Here is an 11010-nt window from a genome sequence, read left to right as displayed (position 1 = left end):
ATTTTCATTTTGCATTCATCTGCACCAAACCCACGTCTAGTCATATGGGGAATATTATGGATTGAGAATCTGGTTGAGAGACATTCAGATTTCAGAATGTGGATGTCAAAATGTTATCTGTCTCGATGAAACCAGAATCAAAGGACAGAAGCTTCCTCATATGGACAGACGTTGCATTCATGCATACTAACCCATTTGCTATTTTGTAGGTGTCGACCGGTGCGCCTAGCTCGTTTGCTCAGATATCCTGCTGGGGGCAACAAATCCAAACTGATGGATCCTCCCAACGCCGACATCCTCGAACTGAAAGAGATGGTGAGGGATTTGTTCAGGGTTGTGCAAGGGCTTGCCTTGGGGCAGAAAGCCATGGCCGAGAGATTAGAAAGGATTGAGGACTGGATGATCAAAGAGAAAGTTCAGGGAAAGGCTCCGTCATCTGAGGTAACAAATCCCTCTGGCTCTGTGGTGAAAAAATCCCTTGACAGTGGTCATCCCAAGAAGAAGGTTGAATCAGGTGGTGCGCAGACTAAAAGAGAATGCGGTAAGGATCGTTACCACCCTTATGCTGCCACCGTAACCATTCCTGTTGGTGATTCATCTGCACAACAGCGACAACAGCCACCTCGACGGAGGACACAAAGAGCTGGGGGCCCAGTGAGAAGAAGGACGGCAGATCGTCATTTCAATAAGCCGCCCGTGACTTACGCCTCTCTGTTTAAGAGGTTGAAGGATCTTGGATTGGTGCAGCCGAGGATGTTGACTCTGTTAAAACCTGATCAGAGGCCTGCCGGTTACAATGAGAATGTCAGGTGCGAGTTCCATGCTGGGGCACCCGGACATCATGTTGAGGATTGCAAAGCTTTTAAGCATGTGGTCCAGGACTTGGTGGATTCTAAGACAATCAGCTTTGCACCGATGGCAGATGATAGTGCTAACCCCGCGTCAAAACATGGTCCTGTAAAAGTGGAGATGATGTCGAAGGACAAGAAAGGGATAGAAGTGACTGAGAAGGACCAGTTAAAAATGCCAATGTCGGTGGTCCCAAAACGCCCGACGAAAAATGGAGCTTTCCCTCGTGTTGATGATTGTTGTGCGGCCATCGCTACAAAGGGGTGTGTAGTAATTGGGGAATCGGTCCAGAGAATGATGAAAGTAGAAATGGATGATGTAAGACGTAAAGCACCCAGTCTGGCAGTTGAAACCATTCAGGTGGAAAATGCCATTGGTGTTGAGAAAGAGAAAAAGCCGTTCATTTCTTCTTACAAGCAGGCATTGGAAGTGGTGAGAAATGGAGGGATCCCAGGCTGGGGACAGATCATAGGCATTGTGGTAAAGGCGGATATGTTTGGGATTGGTTATCATCCAGGTCAAGACTCGTCTGAGCAGAACAGAGGACGTCGTCCGTCGTTCACCTTTGTCAGTGCCGGAATGCTAGATTCAGATCACGCCTATACAGTGGGTAAAGAAACTGACAGTGACTGGGAGATTGATCAATGGATAAGATCGTGCGTACCGGGAAGCTGGAAGGCCTAAAAAGATCGGCACTGTCACTCATCCCGAAGAGTAATGATTTTCTGTTTTCAGTTTTATCTGCATGAAAGCCATACGTGTTGCCCGACACGTAATGGTCCATTGTAAGGGCCACCTCATGTTTAAATTTGCATTTTCTGCATCATTAATAAATGGATGTTTTTCAGTCAAAAAGCGGTATTCCCTGTTTTTCATTTATTTTTGCAGTTTAAAAACAAATAAAAATGGCAATGTTTATTTTTCATTTTTTTCTCTTTTTGATTTGTCTCGTTCCGAATTCAAAAATAATTCTCCGGATCTCATTGATAACAATTTGGTTACCCCTCATATGACTTCGACAATCCGAGCAATCATGCCGAAGAAGAATACGAAGAAGATTGTGATCTGCTGGAATTAACCAGGATGTCGAAACAAGAGGAGAAGGTGATTCAGCCGCAAGAAGAGCGAGTTGAGATTGTTAACCTGTATACCGCCGAGGTCAGGAAGGAAGTGAAATTAGGGTCGCTTCAGAGGCGAGTCGGGAGCAGAATGGTAACATTGTTGAAGGAGTATGTAGATACTTTCGCCTGGTCATGTCAGAATATGCCAGGGTTGAACACCGATGTCGTTGTGCATAAGCTACCAAGGAGAGAAGACAGTCCTCTGGAGAAGCAGAACGCCAGTGCCTGTATCAGAGAGCCATGGTGACTTTGTTTCATGATATGATTCGTCATGAAATCGAATGATATGCTATGACATGATAGCAAAGTCCCAAACAGGAGAGGGGCATCTGGCAGACCGGGGCAAGTCGGTTGACTGGTTGAGACAATTCAAACTGAGGTTGAATTCAAGTGAGTGCACTATCAGAGTGCGATCCGGTAAGCTGTTGGGGTTCATCGTAAGGGAGGAATCGAGGTTCATCCTGCAAAAAAAAAAAAAAAAAAAAAAAAAAAAAAGAAAGAAAGAAAAATGCCTGAACCGGAAAAAAGGAGGTTCGTGGTCTCCTGGATAGATTGAACTACCTGTCATGGTTCACATCTCATCTAACAGCCACGTGCGAACCTATATTCAAGATGTTGAAAAAAAAGAGATCAAACGGTCAGGTAAAATAATGATTGCCCAGGGGCATGGAAAGAATAAAAGAAAAGTGGCAGGAACCTCTGATTCCGATGTCTCCTGTGGAAAGAGCAATTGCCAATCTGTACTTGACGGCCTTCGAGGGGTCTACGAGGTGTATTGGGTCAGCATGACGCGTCTTGTCGAAAAGAGCATGCAATTTACCTTAGCAAAAAGTTTACCGACTGTGAAACAATACATTCACTGTTCGAGAAAACTTGCTGTACTTTGGCATAGGCTGCTCGCCGACTGAGACAGTTTATGCTGGTTCATACTACTTTGTGGATTTTCGAGATGGATCCGATCAAGTATGGGTTTGAGAATCCAGCATCGACCGGACGGGTTGTGAAAAGAGCAAGAGAATGTTGACTGATTTGGGATACTCTCAGAAAGCAATCAAGGAGTGTATTGTCTGATTACATCGCTCCGCGACCCATGGTGGATTATCAACCGATGAAGTTTGAGTTCCCTGATGAGGACATCTCGAGGTGCTCCAATCGAAAGATTGAGAGTAACCGATCCCGGAGGAGGGGCCTGACCCCAAATCCGAACGGATTCTGATGTCTGAGGGGGAGGTTAAGGAGAATAAGATTTTGTTGCCCGGATAACGTTTGAATACACCAACGATGGTGTGATTGAGTAGGAAACTGGTATCCTGGGTATTAATCTTCGGTGTGTCTACTGGGGCAACTCCTTTCTCATTGGTATATGGGATGGAAGCCGTGTTACCTGTTGAGGTTCAGATTCCCTCTTTGAGAGTCCTGATGGACGTGAAATTGCAAGAGGCTGAATGGGTAAGGACCCGGTACGAAGAGTTGAGCCTGATTGAGGAAAAGAGGCTAGCAGCCATCTGTCATGGGCAGTTGTACCAGCAAAGGATGAAGCGTGCTTTTGACAGAAAGGTGCGACCTCGGGTATATCACGTAGGTGATATGGTGCTGAAAAGGATCCTTCCTCCTCAAAACGATCGAAGGGGCAAATGGACACTCAGTCATGAATCCCCATTCGTGGTCAAGAAGGTTTTCTCTGGCGGAGCCTTGTTGCTGACGACCATGGATGGCGAGGATTTTCCATCCCCTGTGAATGCGGACGCAGTTAAAAAATACTTCGTGTAAAGAGACCTGCTGGACGAAAAGAACAAAATAGTCCAGGCAAAAATGGGCATCCCGGCGAACCAAAAACAGAAAAAGGGTTCGGGCAAAAATTAGGGATATAAATGAAAAATGTACACCCGGCAAGTCGGAAACCTGGAAAGGCGACTTGGGCAAAAAGGGGTATCCCGGTGGACTGAAAACCCGAAAGGGCGGTCCAGGCAAAAGAGGGATTGAAACGAACAACTGCGTCCAGCATGATCGTTTGCGCTTTGGTTAAGGCATCATGGATAATACCCGGTGGGGATCAATCAGAAGCGTCTTGTTCAGAAGGCAGAAAGCATGGAGAGTCTGAGGACATATGGGGTGTAACTGAGTTGGAACTCGATGAGATCACGGGTTTCACATTGCCATTAGGATAGATTTTTCCTTTTGTGCAATTACCTCTTTTCAGGAATTGCTTCCTTTGTATTGCTCAATTTGAGCCACACTTTTCCAATCAATAAAATGCATATTCAGTCAAATAATTTTGTTTTTGTTTTTTCATTACCGCTTTGATTGCAAAAACATCCAGATATTTTTGATAAAGAATCTTGCATTTTAAGACATACAGGTTCCTTCCAATGCATGTTTATAAGATTGAAAGCTGGAAATCTTATTTGGAAGGTTGAGTGACCCAAGTGTTGAAATCTTGACGCGCCTGGGGCACGGTTTTATCTGACGGTCTGTTTTGCAGGTACTGTTAGATATTTTCACTCACTTGCAGGTGGTGATGTGGAAGCTTTGTAATAGATCCCCAGAGAGTTCACTCAGGGACGAATGTATGAAGGATGACGAAGACGTTGAGACGTACGACGATCCTTGATGATAATCAAGAAGACTCTTCAAAATCGGAAGACTTGAAAGTATGTAATTCCCCGCAGAGTTCGATCAGGGACAGATGAATGGGTAAAAGAAGAGCGACGATGAGAAGACGACGAGACGTCCGACGACCCTTGAAATTAATCAAGAAGACTCTTCAAAGTCGGAAGATTGAAATTTCTGTATAAATCCCAGGAGTACGTTTCTCGTCGAGCGCGGGGCGATTTGGAATACAAGATGATGGAGCAGAAAAGGTCCAGATGAGTCTGGGAATTCTCAAAAGAGGAAAGCCGATACGAGACGGGGGGTAGATACCATGGTTCGACGAGTCGACGGGTGTTCTGTACCAACTTTTCTCATTCCCCAGCTAGGTCCCCAAGCAGAAGTAGAGGACTAACTCCCTAGCAGATCCAAGGTCCGTGGACTTCTCCAGCCGAGTCAGGATGGTTATCCCCGACGGGTTTACGATGTTGTTTCCTCAGCAGCCAGGTCTGAAGGTTGTTATCCCCGAGTGGAGCGTGTAACACCCTTCTAAATACCCCAAAATATTTAATTAAAATAATAACATATCAATCAGAGTAATTATGCCCCGAAGGGTGTCACACATTTCATTACACAACAATTATCAAAATATCCTGTCATGCTCATTTATTAAATCAAAATAAGACTCTTTTGCATAATTCGCAGCGGGTACAAAACATCGACATTCAAATCATGTACTACATTACATGTAAAGTTGAATCAACAACTAGATTAAAACATAGTCAAACATTCCCTCCCGATGTTACATCTACCAGAGCATGACCCACTAAGGACGACACTAGACTCCATAGCACTAGCTTCTACTCAACTCACTGCTCGTTACCTGAAAAATAGATGTAAGGGTGAGTTCCTCAATCAATATAATAAGCATTATAGAACAACATGTAATGCTAAGTAAATAACACATCAATTCACCCTAATCAGACTACGCACTCAGCAACGGCAATATCCGTTCAAACATCATATTCAACAGTAACATATAGCATATGTATAATCTCAACCATACTCAACATCAACAACACAACACATAACACACATATAATACTGGAATACATCCATTCATATTATATGCCATACATTCATTATGAAATGAGACTCCACACATGCGGTACCGACTATTCTTGAACATACAGTTCAAGCTCGCCGATCAAATCCAGATACGGCTACTAAGCTCACTAGTCCCACTCATTTGAGATCTAATGACTCACTCACTAATTCCTCACCGTGGGAATTAGCTACAGCCCCGAAGGCTAGACTATGCAAGCTAATCATCTAGCATGCAAACATCAACAACAAATCCACAATGATTCACTCACTAATTCCTCACCATGGGAATTAGCTACAGCCCCGAAGGCTAGAATAAGCATGCTAATCACCTAGCAATGCAACAACAACAGCAACAATTCAAGAATAGACATAAGCTCACACTCTAAGCCATAAAACAGTCTATTCACAAATGCATACATAACTGATACATTCACAGCATCATGCTTATCATCACACATCATTAATACATTTTATCACGAAAGCATATCACATCCTGCCACATAATCAAATACAGTATTAGCACACTCTACTAATGCCTATACCACTCAAAACAACGGGAAATGATCCCTGCTACATCATACATCAGCTAAGTACATCACTCAGCCTAAACAACCAAAAACTGCACAACAACAGCACAGAAAAATCACAATTCTGCCCATACGCGTATTGCCTATGCCCATACGCGTATTGCCCACGCCTGACCAAATCCATACGCGTAATGCCCACTCTCATACGCGTATTGCGCATTTCCTCGCCCAACCCATACGCGTATCACCTGTCTCATACGCGTATGCTACGCGTAACAATCCCCCATTACGCGTACCAACAGAGACCAATTTACGTTCAAAATATCATCTTTTTCACTCATACGCGTAAGGCTTCCTCCATACGCGTACCAGCCATCTCATACGCGTATTGCCTAGTGCCATACGCGTATGACCAGAAACCAGAACTCTCAGATCTGCAATAGCTTTCTCTGCTACGAGATCTATCCAATTTACCCTTCCACAGTCCAAATTTCACACAATATTACACGCAGCATCTAACACGAATCATACATTTTCGATTTCACAAATTGTTAACCTTTCTACCTCTAATTCCTACGAATTTCTCATCAATCATCACCCAAATTCGTTCATCAATAAGTCACAAGTTCATCACATATATCATTCAATCAGAGGCAATCTCAATGGTTTCTCACTACCCATCACATACTATCCCATAATACCCGTTAATCGATGATAGACCCCCCTTACCTGAGTTAATCCGGCAAATTCCGTTAGCTTCAAGCTTTTCCTCTTCTCTTGCTCTGCCTCTTTGTCCTTTCTCTTTCAGCCGCTTCTCTTTTCTTTTTTTCACGTGAAAACCCTTTTTACCACAAATGGGACTTTTTATTATTCCAACTTATTTTATTCCAATAAAATAATAATCCAATAATGATTATTCCAAAATAATAATAATAATCCAGTAATAATAATAATAAAATTTCCAATTATTTAATTAAATTAATAAATAAATTATTAACTCAATTTAAATAATTATTTTATTATTATCGGGGTGTTACAACTCTCCCCTACTAAAAGAGTTTTCGTCCTCGAAAACATACCTCAAGCGAACAACTCTGGGTAAGACTCCTTCATCTTACTCTCCAGTTCCCAAGTCACATTGCCACCTGCTGGTCCTCCCCAAGCTACCTTCACCAAGGCAATCTCTTTACCCCGCAACTGCTTCAACTCTCGATCCTCGATCCTCATAGGTGATGTTTCAACAGTCAGGTTATCTCTCACCTGTACATCATTGTCGCATCCTGCGAAAAATCAACCGGCGAGCCTAAAAATAAAACACACACAGAGCCGCCACTGCGCGTTATTTATCCCAAGATAGGGAAAGGAAACGCTCAGAGAAACCTGGAAAGGAAATGGTCTTGCGACCAGAGAGAAAGGGTAAGGGAGTCAGTTACGCAAGGGGAAGGTATTAGCACCCCTCACGTCCGTCGTACTCGACGGGATCCACGTCCTAAAATAAAGAAAAGGTTGCTAAACATCACACACACACAGGGAACGCAGGTGGGGTTAAAAGGAACGGGCTCGATAAGGTATCGCACCTTATGCCTACATATCCTGTCTGGAACAAGAATCAGAGCCACTGTAGTTCGGCTTACGCACGCCAAACAACACAAAACATACAAACACACAAGGGTGGCAAACATGGAGCCCGACAACCACTTGATGGAATTATGTCGGCATCCGAACCAAAACACGCACAAAACGGCAAACGTGGAGCCCGACAGCCAATCACTGGGCTTACGTCGGCATCCGAGCCAAAACACACAATCAGATAACAAGTAAACACACGCAAAAAAGAAAAAGGTTGCCCGGAGTGGTCTCGCACGACCACCTGCCTACATACCTCGTCTGGAACGAGGATCAGGGCGATGTAGTTCCCCTGAAAGGGACTGAATTGCTAACCAGAAACCGGGGAAAGACACACTACTAGGGAGCTGGACTCGAGCCTAGTGTTGTCATGCATCGTTTACCCTAAGTTCGGTTTTCTATCCTACTTGCATAAGCAAGCCTATCCTAACCAGGAAAGAAGCCAGCACACAAGCATACAGCATAATTCAAGCATACATCAAATGAGAACAAGCATCTCAAACAGATATCCACACAGCACGCACTATAACCAAACAAGTGGCTCACACAATAGGTTTGACTGCCGAAGCGAGTCGTCTGTACGGGCTGTGTTTGCTCTTAACCTTGCCATTACGAGGCTAAGGTGAAGCAGATGAGAGGTGAAGTGAGGATCAGACCTCACAGCTCTTATCCCTAACCAGGGAGAGCTTCTGACAAATGAGCATGGGTCCAGAATGGGGGAACCCTTCTATACTCGATGACTCCGACTCGATTGTGCGACAGCACAGATCTTGGGCTTGTGTTCTCAATGCTACAACCATGTAATGGGAGCAAGGAGAAGACTCAACTGAATAGTGGGGGGTAGACTGCATACCCCTACCTTCCACCAATTGCCTTATTTAAAGGACTTTCACCTGCTTGGCACAAAAAATAAACAACCACAATCATTGCCTCTTAAGGAGGACTTCAGACATTTATTTGCCCGGCCCGGTAACAGCCGGGTCTCCAGACTACATGAAGTCAAGAGGACCTACCTCAATGCAAGTTGCTTAAGCAACGCAAAGCAAAAGTTCACAAGGAACTGAGCAACTAAAGTACCTGGAAACAATCAAACACAGTTAGTACTCAGACAGACAAAACTAAACAACAAAAGTTCAATCAGTTAATCTATACAGATCAATGCACAACAAAGCAAGTTCAAAGCTCAAGCCCCAAACTTCACAACCTACAAAACAATGTTATGTTAGTGTACAAACATCAAACAACATCAATTGCATTTAACTTGATTCATTCTCCATGTGCATTATGCTTTTGATCCTGAAAAATCAAGCAAACATTAGCAACAAGACCACTAGGCTAAGCCTAGGGTCCAAAGGCAAGAAAAATTCCTAAACAGCAAGGTATCTCTAACCAAACTCAAGCTAAAGTCAAACAAGAGCAAACATCCTTGGACTCATGTTTATATCATTCATTATGCTCATGTTATGCACAAAATAAGGCAAACTAGTTCAAATGAAGCACCAAGCATACAAACAGAACTATTGCATTCAAATCCATACCAAAACACATCCAAAAAATCTCAAATAAATTACACCTAAACAGGGGCTAATCCAGGTATGGCACACCAAATTTGAGCTTAATTGGGCAAATGGAACCATGTCAATGAAAATCAACAAAAACAGACACAATTATAGGCTCCAAATCACATCATCAATACATGCTTCCACTTCAAAAATTCATAACTCAATGAAAACAAAAAAGAAATGGATGAGACCAAAACAGGGATGTCACATTATGTGTCTATTACAAACATATCAAATTTCATGACAATCCAATACCATATGAGCATTTCTCATTCAATCTACCAACCTATGTCAAACAAGCTTGCACAATTGACCAACAGAAATGAAAAATCACAATCAAATTGAAAATGCAATGTAAAATTCCACAAAAATTCATACAGCATCTTAACATACCAATCAACCATCATGCAAAATTTCATTTCATTCTAACAAGTATAGACCACTCAATTAAATCCAGCAAGTTGACATCAAGAGGTGTGACACAAATTATCACACCTAAGTTCCAAAATTCATAACTCCATGGCCAGGTATCAAAAATTCATGAAATTTACATATAAATGAACATCAGCCAGTCAACAATCATCACAAAAATTGGCAAGAATTTATTTAACATTATGAGCATTTCATGAGCCAAATGGTGCAAGGTATCAAGAATGGACACATATGAAAGAAGCCTAAGTCAAATGATAATTTTACCAAGCACAACTTTGATCAATAGGTCAAAAAAATTCTACACTCAACAACAAAGTCAACACAACAATTTCCATATTTTTCTGATTTTTTTACTATTTTTTATGCATTTTTTAATGTCCTTATGAATTTTTTAGAATTTAAGTGAATTAATTAAAATTAACAATGGCAGTTTGGTAATTACATGATGGCGGGGGGCGGTAAACACATTTTTTAAATTTTCAAACAGAAATCAAGATCTGGCTCATGTTCTTCATCGTTTCAGCCAAGCATTTTCCAGAATTCCTCAAGAACGAAGAACAACAAAAGTTCATGGAAATGGACGAATAGATATCCGTTCGAACCGTCTCAACCTCTACAATCCAAATACGAACCTAATTTCTCCTAACAATTGCTAAATCCTCCAAATCGATCGCCCTAGGGTTTATCATCAAAATTTCGATTCCAGATTTCTCAGCCTATGGTTAACCATTCCTAAAACTAAGGACATCATCATGATCTACGTGAAACGATCTTTCAAACGCATATGATCAACAAGCAAATCATGACAATCGATTTCTGGACATACCTGCTATGGCAGTGTAATGGTGAGGTCCTTTGCACGATTTAGCTCCAAACAGTTGTTGAATAATGATGAGGAAGCAAGATGTGAAGCTCAGGTTCGATCAATGTTGCTCCTAATGCTCAAAGCTCCAATTCACCATGGATGATGCTTGAAAATGCAGTCGAGATTCCAAGCTTTTCCTCTTCCAAACTCCCAAAACAGATGATGCTAATGATGAGGAGAATTCAGATCAAAAAGAATTACGAAAAATGGTTGAGATTTGATGAAGAATTGTGGACTTGAAGCTTTGGTGTTCTTGATAATTTTTGAGAGAATTGGAATGGTTTTGAGATCCAATCTTGGAGTGTGTGATTTTCTGTTGTGTTTAGAAGATG

This window comes from Lathyrus oleraceus, chromosome 7 (genome assembly GCF_024323335.1).
Source record: "Lathyrus oleraceus cultivar Zhongwan6 chromosome 7, CAAS_Psat_ZW6_1.0, whole genome shotgun sequence".
NCBI classification, from domain to species: Eukaryota; Viridiplantae; Streptophyta; class Magnoliopsida; order Fabales; family Fabaceae; genus Lathyrus; species Lathyrus oleraceus.
Note: the sequence above shows the minus strand (reverse complement) of the source record.